Raw genomic sequence first — 11,003 nt, forward strand, 5'->3', positions numbered from 1 at the left:
CCCAGTCGCGCCTCCCATCCTTCCCAGGCTGCTACCCCTGTTCCTATCCCCGGAGCACTCCTGGCTCCTAAACCTGCCCAGCCAACAGCAGCACCCCCATCAGGGCCACCGCAGCCCTTGTGGCGACAGCCGGGGCTGAGTGGCTGGGCTCTAAGCCCACAGGCATCCCTTCCTCTGCCATGGGGCAGCCACCCCTCCTACTTTCCAAGGGTGGCAGTGCAGCTGCCCCTCCACCTGGGGCAGAAGCAGCTGGCACCAAGGCCACCAAGGCGCCTGAGCCCAGCCCCATGGAGGATGGCCCCCCTTATCCACACACCTAGCTCCCAGCCCTGATCAGGAGGCACTGCGCCCCACCAGCCCAGTCGCTAGGGACTTGTATCCCACCCCCAATGCTGGCCCTGGCCCTGACCACTCTCCTGTTCCTTGCCCTGACCCTGTCCCTGCCCAGCTCCTGCCCCTCTTCCTGCTCCCAATCCTGCCCCAGCTCCCCTCCCCGTCCCCAACCATTCCCTTTCTCCCCTCACCACTTCTCCCCTCACTGCACTTCTGCCGCCCCTGGAGTCATCGCCTTTCCCCTTGAGGGTTCCCAGGGAGTGACTTTTGCATTCATCTCAGCCCACCTGGGGCTGCAGTCTTCTCTCCGCCACTGTTCCCAGTGCCCATACCAGCAGGCCCCGGGGGCCGGGCCAGAGGGCATACCCCTCAAAGCGCTGCAGGATGAGCTGCGCACCTTCCTCCTGGACACACGTAATGCGCCCTGAAACTCAAATAGAAGCACCCTGATACATGGAGAAATACAGAAATTATAGGTGAGAATAGATTCTTGATTTTTCTGTTGGGTAAAGCACATGATAAACAGGATCTTTAATACAATTCCCATTGTTCCAAGTTGAAGTATCGGCATTCTAAGATATTCCTGTTCCAAATAAGGATTTTGAACCAGGGATAAAATATTTAATGAAAAGGAAAGAGGTTAAGTGAAATTGACAAGATGAAATACATTACAGTGAAAACAAGTTGAAAAATCCACCTGTCAGCTGTGAATTGCTTCCTTAGGAGGAAAGGCTCAAATCGCTAAACCCAATTTATACTGAGAAGTCAGAAAGCTCAGACAGACTCAGTTAAAGCTTACTAGAAACTGACAACTTCTATTTTGTACAGCTCTCTGCAACACCTAGATTAGCTATCATTGGCCTTGGTAGACTCTTGTGTATGGAAAGCTGCTGCTTACATAGACATAAAATTATGAGATCTATCAGATATTCCAGCATAATTATATTTTCAATTGACTGTACCTGAAATGATAAATCATACACAGGCAACTAAGCAAACACCTGGATTTCAGCCATAGCTCTCATCAGAATAATCAGGATAATATTTTTTTTATTATAAAAGATAACTACATGTTGTCATCCACTGCAAAGTATGTAGAATTAATGTAACAGGCACAGCTAGGCAAATAGTACCAAAATAGTTTTGTGATTGGTTTCATAAGCAAATGTGAGGTTTCTATGCTGTTAATCACAGGGCTTTTTTATTAGTGAGTTGCAAGTATTCTGATATCTGCTGGTTCATTCCTAGAAATGTTTGCGAGTCCTGAAAGTTTCGTGAAGCTGAGCACAAACTACTATTCCTGAACAGCTGCACTTTAAAGTGAATTATTTGCTATTGATCATAATCCTTGTTTAAAAAGGAGAAGCCATCCCATAATGGAGCAGAAAAATATCCCTCTGGCTCGGGTGACCAATCATAGACCAAGAACAAGCAGCCAATAAACAATGTGAATAGTTGGTTGTATAAACCATTTGGTGAGAATTTTCAGAAAAGTACAGTGGTATGAATCAGGATCCATTTGTCAATGATTTATGAGCAGGAAAGAAATTAACTGAAGGCCTGATTGTGGTTAACCATTCCCCTGATGTGCAAAGGAGTGGAGGCTACTAACAGCCTTCCCTGCCTTGCATGGCTTACATAAGGGCCAGTCACTGCTGCAGAAGTGAAGAAGAATACCTCAGGAGAAACTATTCCGGCTGCTCTCGTCTGCCCCAAGGAGCCATCTGCCACTTGGAGATTGCTAGAGTGCATTGCATGCAAGCCATATCCCCACCCCCAGCCCTCTAGCATGCCCACTATGCTGGAAGCTTCAGGGAAATGTGGTGTGGGAGCAGGCTATTACATTTCTATATTTTCTAGTGATGCCCCTACACCAGGAGAATACCCAACTGGGGAGATCCAGCAGCTTTTTTTTGCATTTTGTAGCCAGATGTCCACAAGAGAATCTGGCCCAATGTCTTTAAATTTGCCATTATAAGAAAGGAAACACACTGTGAATACTCCAGAGCAGAGGAGAAATCCCCTTCCCAGCTATCTTGGCTAGAGTCCTTTCTCTTGAGCTGCCTGGCTGGTCTCTGAGCTCCTTGGATTCTACCCAAGCAAGGTCAATACATTATATGACTCCTAACAAGCCCCGACTGCCACTCAAATCCAATTGTTTGAACCCCTGCTGGTCTAATTCCTGAATATACCAATAGAGGCTGGGGCAGTAGACAAGGGCTGAACCCATAAGGGCTGGTACACCTATTGCAACATCCCTACTTGAAAGAGAGAGGATATGTCTACATATGGTCGATATAGCCATATAGTGTAGACACAGTATACATTAACAGAAGGGGGTTTTCTATTGGTGTAGGAACAACACCTCCCTGAACGATGTTAGCTGTGTTGACAGAAGCACTCTTCCATTGACATAACTGCTTCTACACTCGGTGTTATGTCAGCATAGCTACATCATCACAGGTGTGTTTTTTCACATCCTGGACTGACGTAACCATGTTGATATAACTTTCAAGGGAGACCAAGCCGGGTTCCCTCCCTTGCAGTTCTGTGCAGTTGCAATCTAAAAAAGTTGCTATAGCTGAAGCCTGTTGGTTTAAAAGGGAGGAGTCTATTGACAAAGGGGAGTTCTTTGTGGAGGTCTTGTGAGTTGGGAATTGAATCTGAAATAGCTCAAATTTTATGTTCGTACCCGTTTGTTTTCTTGGGTGCCTGAAGATATTGGGAAGTTTGAAGTAGCTGGAGTGTATAGACAGGGGGGAGGGTGATTATGATTCTTTGGTTCTATTTGAGTTGAGTTCTTTGCGTATGTGTTTGAATTTTATATATCTGCTTAAGGCCTGAAAAACAACAATCAAACCAATAGAAATTGGCTCCCATAGGCCGCTACAACGTAAGATAGATATTTTGTATACAAATATTAAGAAGGTAAAAAATAATAAAATCAAGTGTGGCTCTGAGGTGTCCTTGGAAAGAAGAAACTTAGAATGATATTTTGTAAAGATGTGAAGGAGTTCATTGATGCAAAAGCACAGTCTTTGATCCTGCTTATGCATCAGGCCTTTAGAAATGAAAGAATCTTTGCAATAGAACAAATGTTTAAGACTGAAAGTATGTGTCAAATCAATAAAATCAATCATTTCATATTTCACTCATTCTTGATCGAATTCATTTTACAGCTGTCATGACATTAGGACAGATTGACCAGAGGCATGTGGCATTTCTCCAGGCATATTTTTGAAGTTCAAATGTACCCACCCTATACACGCCCTCATCATGTATCATTTGAAAACTTATTTTATACATGCTTAGATGAGGGGTGATGTGGGGCTGTAAGCTTGTAGGTGAAGTGAAACAATGGTCCTCCAAAATAAGAGAGTATCATTCTTTTCACAGTTCCAGAAACACTGTAACATACCTTTTGGTTTTCACTGTGTAAGTTAATTTCAACACCTTAATGTGGTGTTTATTGATCCAAGCTATCAAACAGCAATGTATTAAAATATTTGCATTGGTTTTGCATGGGCAAGTGTTCTTTTCAAAAATGATAAAGCTGTTATGCATAATGTTATATGTTATATTATGTTATGTTACAGCTGTTATGCAAAAATACTGATCCACAAATTGCAATATACTAACATGAAATGTTTTCACATAACAATTTTCATTGTCAAAGCATCTCACAAATTACTATAATAGTTTTCTGTATTTGCAATTGAAATTTGCTGACCAGATCAGTCTCACATGGAAGGTTGTGCACCAGTATCTATAGAATTTGTACATCCATAGTTTGTACTGCATGGGTGGGTAGATACAAATGTATGTGAATTCCTAATGTAATGCTTCTCCCTTTGTTCTTACAATGTAGCAGCTAGTCTGTCTGTTGGAAGGTTTTAATGTGTAATTGCCTATGCTTACAGTATTAGCCTTTGAAATATTCTAGAAACTAGTTTTTTAATTCAGTGACACTTATGCACAGATCAGCATTAGTGTTAGAGATGACAATACACAGGTTAATATTCTGAATATGCAAAAACTATGAACGAAGTAGCCTAACAAGAAGTAATGAAGATAAAATCCACGAACAAGTCCTTGCCTCTGCTCTGAAGAAGGATGAAGAGCATGTTACAGCTCTTTTCAACCATGTCAACAACATCAACAATATGACAAACCCGTTTGACCCTGAATCACATCCAGAGCTCCTTATCAACCTACCTACTGGACTACATGTAACATCAGATGTACAAGAGTCTCTACTGAAAATCGCAGGTGTTGGTGAAGAACAAATGAGAGATTTGTGAAAGGTGCAATTGACTCTGAGACCCATAACTTCTTCATTCCCGTCAAGAAATCTGGCATCAAAACATTTGATGACATGGTCAAGAAGACCTAATCTAAGTCTGGCAAAGGAGGGACAATCACAGCTGCTATCAGTCCAGAAATAGTTTTCTGTAGAGTCCTGTCTTTAGCAAGATGCAGAGGTGATGTTTCAGTGGCAACTGTTCTTGGTCATCTAATAGGACCTGTGCCTATGCCCCTCTTTCATGCTGATGGAATAATGAGAAGAAAAGACAAAGCTAAATTAGGGGATCAGATGGAAGATCAAGCTGAAAGAATCCAAGCTAAGAGCTTGCAACAAAGAAACTGTAGAGTGTGTCCACACTGCCATAAAAGACGTGGCATGGCTGTGGCTGGCCCAAGTCAGGGGACTCCAGCTCATGATGCTCAGGCTGCAGGGCTTTAAAATTGTAGTGTAGACATTGGGGCTCAAGCTGGACCCCAGGCTCTGAGAACCCGTGAGGGGAGTAGGTATCACAACCTGGGGGACATCTCAAGTCCAAACATCTACATTACATCTACATCTATTTTTAGCCCCATACCTGAGCCCTGCAAGCCTGAGTCAGCTGACCTGGACTCTAAGCTTCGATGCCATGGGTTTTTCTATTGTAGTGCAGACATACCCACAGCATGCATTAGAGATACCATAGCTGTTAGCCAAACGATGGCTGGAGACAAATTCCACACAGTCGATGAATTGGCTGCTGAGTACTTGAGGCAGGTCCTAAAAGGATTTGACAAAGCTAATTCTGTAATTGAAGTATCTGACACATATGACAACTGTAACGCTGTGAGAACTGCAGAAAGAGAGCACTGGGCACACTCCCACCAGCACCAAGCAATTTTCCATCTGGTAATGCATTTTTGTCAAAATAGAAATATGATGTCAAAACATTTTACGTCAATAATGTCAAAATGTTTTATTTTGACAAGGTAAAATATTTAATTTAGACTTTTATCATTTCCATTCATGCAGAGGTTTATATTATATTAAATATTAATTGCAATATTATAATTATACTGTATTTGTATTATATTATATATAATTGTACTATGGTATATGTAGCATATTTAATATCTTACATACTGATTATATTTAATGTTAATGTAGTTAGACATTATCAAAATAAAACAATTTGATGTTTCCTAATCAACAATTTTCAGAATTTATATTTTGTGGAAATGTTTTGACATTGACTGATTGTTCCAATCTGAAAGGAAAACAAGTTTCAATATGTTGAAATTTCCTGTGGAACAGAAATTCTGTTTTCTGACCAGCTTTAATTCACAAGGCCTTTGATGTTCTTCTCACATCAGTGTACGCTGGTATGTATCTCTTATTATTGGGGTTGCGGCAACACCTTGCTAGATCAGGACTTCACCGTACATATGCATAGTAACTGATAGTTTCTGGTCAGCAAAGTTAATAGTCTAAATAGATGAGACAGTTACAGGCTGGAAAGGGATCAGAGACACAGTAGTAAGGTGAAGTGACTTGCCCAAGATGATCAGTGGTAGAGCTAAGAATAGAATCCAGTTCTTCTGTACCCCATCCACTAGCCCACACTGCCCACTGTGGAATAAAATCTTTGATATCAATACAGTTACACCCAAGTAAAATTGGTGTAAGTGAAAGGCAAATCAGTGCTATTTAATTTAGAGAAATACCTTTCTCTGCTGATTAGGCTTTAAAAAAAACTATAACATGAAACTTTTAATTATAGTCACTGGTATAACCTCTCTGGGAAATGCGAATTTCAGCTGAACAATTTCTATTTTTACTTAAGCTGCTGGTGTTCTATAATATTATATATATATATATATATATATATATATATATATATATATAAAATAACTACTGCTGCTGTCATGCTTAACAACTAAGTATGAGGAACCAGATCTTACTGCATGTCATTTTATTAGTGATAGGTTAAGGCCGCTTGTATGACGTATGACTAGATAGTCTGATAGAGATTTATTGAGAATAGTTACATTTCAGCGTTTAACTTGTAATCTGCAAGAGCAGTTATCAAGAATGATTTCTAATTATTTTGGCTTCTTTCCTGTGCATTAGTAGGGAGAAATTAGAATCACTATGTACTTTGAAGCTCATAGAGTATTCATAGGCCATCTTTAGCTGAAGTTAATTTATATGTAAGTGTTCTGTTTATACAGGCATATTGGGAAGATCGCTGATTAATGCTGGTGAGCTAGGTAGGTAATTTCACTTGCTGGGAAGAATTCCATCTTGAAATGTCTCATTAACTTGTTGTGAGTAGCTATCCACAAAGTTTATCTATTAACACTACAAAATGGTGCCTTCATATATGATGATCCCATTACACACAGCAGCAAAGGCAAAGACAATCACACAGTTAAAAAGTTGTTTTTGCTTTATTATAGTCTCTAAGTTTTTGATTTAGGTTTTTGACTTTCCTTTGTTTTTAACATCCTCTTAGAGTTGGATAAAAGCAGTTTAGCCAACAGAGCAAGAGCCAGTAGCTCCTGAAGTGGTCAGCAGGAATGTGGAAAGGATCCTCAGCTGTACTCACTGGAAGGCACACAGGGCAGAGGAATTCCTTCTCCCTGCTATCATGAATGCCCAGAAAGGAAGACCCCCACCCTGATGCGGAGAAGTAGGGAGAGTGTCCTTACATCTAGAGGAGGGAAGAAGAAGATACTAAGGATTTCATTCTCAAAGCCTGAGAGTCCCAGAAGAGGCTATTACAAGATTCTAGTTAACAGTATCCTCCCTTGGACCTCCTAATTTATTCACTGTACTGGAAAAAAGAACGGCTTTTGGAGACTTTCATCTTCTGAACCTTAGTTCTACCAGCCAGTCCAACTGCCAGTCTACCAGCCAACTGACAGCCCACATACCCTTGATCTTTTTTTTCCCTGGCCTGAATTACAACATTCAGAAACTATTTGCCTTTTTCTCCCTTGGAAAAGCGAAACATCGACCACCATGTAACTGAGAGAAAAGAGCCAAGGGCTGCCTGAAGAAACCGGGAGTCAAGGCTTTCCTTAGGTGAAATTAAACCACCATTCTTGGCTTTGAAACACAGCAGATTTGTCTGGATGGAGGCTGCACAGACATACCTTGCTGGCACTGAGTCTGTGAATTGCCCAAATGTTAGAACTGAATGTGCAATTAAATTAAAGTAAAATGGTTGCACTAAGCAACTGGCCTACTTTGGGGCAGTGTGCAGCTGTGACGTCTGAAACGAGCTCAGAGAGGTATTGTGCACCCTAGTGCTATGGCAGTCATTAGCCAGAGCTGTGCAGAGCTTTGTATTGTTTTAATAGGTGCTCATCCAAGTCTCAGTAAGGGAACAGAGATGACTGCAGGGGCAGGAGCACCAATGCACCTCTGATGCCAAGGTGTTATTTTTTAGGCCCCACACATAGAAGGAGCCTGGCCACCCTGCTCCTTTGCCAAGGCAGAACATGGATGGCTGGATTTGTCCCAAGAAGGAAAGATGAGGTAACAGTGCTGCTGCAGGGTGTTTGGAGGTGGGTGCAATGCTTCTCTCTCCATTGTATTACACAGGATGCCCCAAACTACATGCATATGTAACAGAACCATTGTGCAAAGGCAGAGTCATGTCATAACAATTTATAGAAGTCCCTGCCAGGATGCTGCTGACATTATTTGCAACCTCAGAACCATTCTAGCTGTGAGATTAATACATAACTTGACTGGAAAAAAGGTCAAGTTTAGGTCATTGTAGCACGGGATCCGGTCCAGCCCCGCGGTTGTGGCCCTTCTTCGGGCCCTGACTTGGAGGAAGGCCACCGCACCTTCCTACAAAGGGAATGTTAGCTGTGCAAGGAGTCTGGTGCCCTGGCCCTGAGACAGGGCGGGCAGGCAAACAGTCTGTCGCTCGGGCCCTCAGGCAGGGCGGGCGAGCAAGCAGTCTGTCTCTCGGGCCCTCAGGCAGGGCGGGTGAGCAGTGGGTCCGCTCTTGGGAGCAGTTGGGAGGGGGCTCTCCCGGGGTGGCTAGGGGTTAGGGGGATGCAGGCCCACCCGTCTCCACTGCGTCCCAGCCCAGGGTCCTAGTAGGGGCAAAGACGTTGCCACTAAGTCTGCGGGGCTCCCGCCACAACACGCCGACAGGGCTTGCCCCTGTCCCAGCCACTAACTATGGCTGTCCCTGGGCCACTTCCTGCCCTTATCCCCAGGTACCTGCCTCCTCAGGGTCGCTGGGGCACTCTGTCCGGGATAGGCCTGCCAGTCCCTCCTTGTCCACGGGCGGCAATGCGGGGAGCTCCTCCTCGAGGGGCAGCTCCTCTAGGTCATTGTGCGTGGGGAATGGCTCAGCTTCCGGCAGCTCATCTAGGTCCTGTCCCAAGTCAGGGGGCTCGGCGGCCGGCAACTCCTCCAGGTCCTGTCCGGCCTCATGGGGTATGTTCCACCCAGGTTGATGCGGGGGCTCAGTCCAGTCCCGGGGTTCGGGTACCTCGGCCCAGTCCCTCTGGCCGGGTTGCCTGGTCCAGATCCTTGAAGGCCCCACCCAGTCTCCAGGTCCGGGTTGGGCCGGGGGTGGTCGGAGGCTCTGCTCAGGCCTAGGCCTCTGCCGGCAGGGCAGTACATCTGCCTCCAGCGGTAGCTTCCTCCCTTCTGACCTGTGGGGCCTGTGTTTTATACTCTCAGCCCTGGATGAGGCTCCGCCCCCCTGGGGCTGGATTGGGCAGCAGGTCGGACCTATCTCTTGCCGGCCTTCTGGTTGCTGGGAAGACTGGGCGGCTGGCCCTTTTTCTGTCCCACCCCGCGGTTGTGGCTCTTCTTCGGGCCCCGGCTCAGAGGAAGGCCACCGCATCTTCCTACAGTCATGCTTAGCTAACACTAGCTAGCGAAACCTGATCTAAACTCAGCCACTTTACCTTGGTTAAACCTCCACTTGCTAAAATAAAGCTAACGGTGATAGCCTGCAGCTATACTAGGGAAAGACAAAATGGAAGATTGGGCCAAAAGAAATCTGATGAGGGACAACAAAGACAAGTGCAGGGCCCTGCACTTAGGACAGAAGAATCCCATGCACAGTTACAGACTGGAGACCGATGGGTTAGGCAGTTCTGCAGAAAAGGACCTGGGGGTTACAGTGAACAAGAAGCTGGATATGAGTCTGCAGTGTGCCCTGGTTGCCAAGAAGGCTAAGAGCATATTGGGCTGCATTAGTAGGAGCAGTGCCAGCAGATCGAAGGAAGTGATTATTTTCCCTCTATTCAGCATTGGTGAGGCCACATTTGAAGTATTGTGTCCAGTTTTGGGCCCCCCACTATAAAAAGGATGTGGACAAGTTGGAGAGAGTCCAGTGGAGGGCAACAAAAATGATTAGGGGGCTGGAGCACAAGACTTATGAGGAGAGGTTGAGGGAACTGGGCTTGTTTAGTCTGCAAAAGAGAAAAATGAGGCGGGATTTGATAGCAGCCTTTAATTACCTGAAAGAGGGTTCCAGGGAGGATGGAGCTAGGCTGTTCTCAATGGTAGTAGATGACAAAACAAGGAGCAATGGTCTCAAGTTGCAGTGGCGGAGGTCTAGGTTGGATATTAGGGAAAGGTTTCTCCATCTTTGGAGGTTTTTAAGCTGCCATTTGACAAAGCCCTGGCTGGGATGATTTAGCTGAGGCTTTGAGCAGGGGGTTGGACTAGATGGCCTCCTGAGGTCCCTTCCAACTCTAATCTTCTATGATTCTATGATGATGATTCTATGATTCTAGGGAAAGTGGATGAGTTTATGTCCTGCTTAGCTAGCCTATGTTAGTTTAGCCTGACCTAAACAAGACCAGTTTTCCTAGTCTAAGGAAGTCTGGAGTGGGATTATATTGCTGGGTTTGTTTCTCTTCAGCAAATCACTCTGAATTTGGATGACCTGATATGGTTGTGACACCCCTCAGGGTAAAATCAGGACTGTTGGATCATTGTGCCCCCTTAACTCTCCAGTCTGGTGTGCACTGTGCCGTGCCTGGTGAGCTGCCGCTCTGCCTACTCTCCCCAGCTTCTAGCATGAAAATCTGCCCCAGACAAAAAACAGAATGCTATACCCAGCCACGCTTGAATTGCATGTAAGGTGACATCTGCATATCCCTAGTTCCTGCCGTGCACCCCAGAAATATGACATCTTGTACTGCTCAGTTACTTACTGAGCAATACAAACCCATAAAGTCTGTCATTTTTAACAAAGAAAATGATCAAGCATCAGTCTTTGTAACTTGCGTACAATTCCCAAGCCCTTCAGCCAAAAACACACTGGTTTAGATAAAACATTAAAATAAGTTGATTAACTACAGAGGGATAGATTTTAAATGATTATAAGTAGTGTACGCAT

This window comes from Emydura macquarii, unplaced genomic scaffold (assembly GCF_026122565.2).
Source record: "Emydura macquarii macquarii isolate MOO-44397 ecotype Brisbane River unplaced genomic scaffold, CSIRO-AGI_Emac_v2 contig_2636, whole genome shotgun sequence".
In the NCBI taxonomy this organism is placed as follows: domain Eukaryota; kingdom Metazoa; phylum Chordata; order Testudines; family Chelidae; genus Emydura; species Emydura macquarii.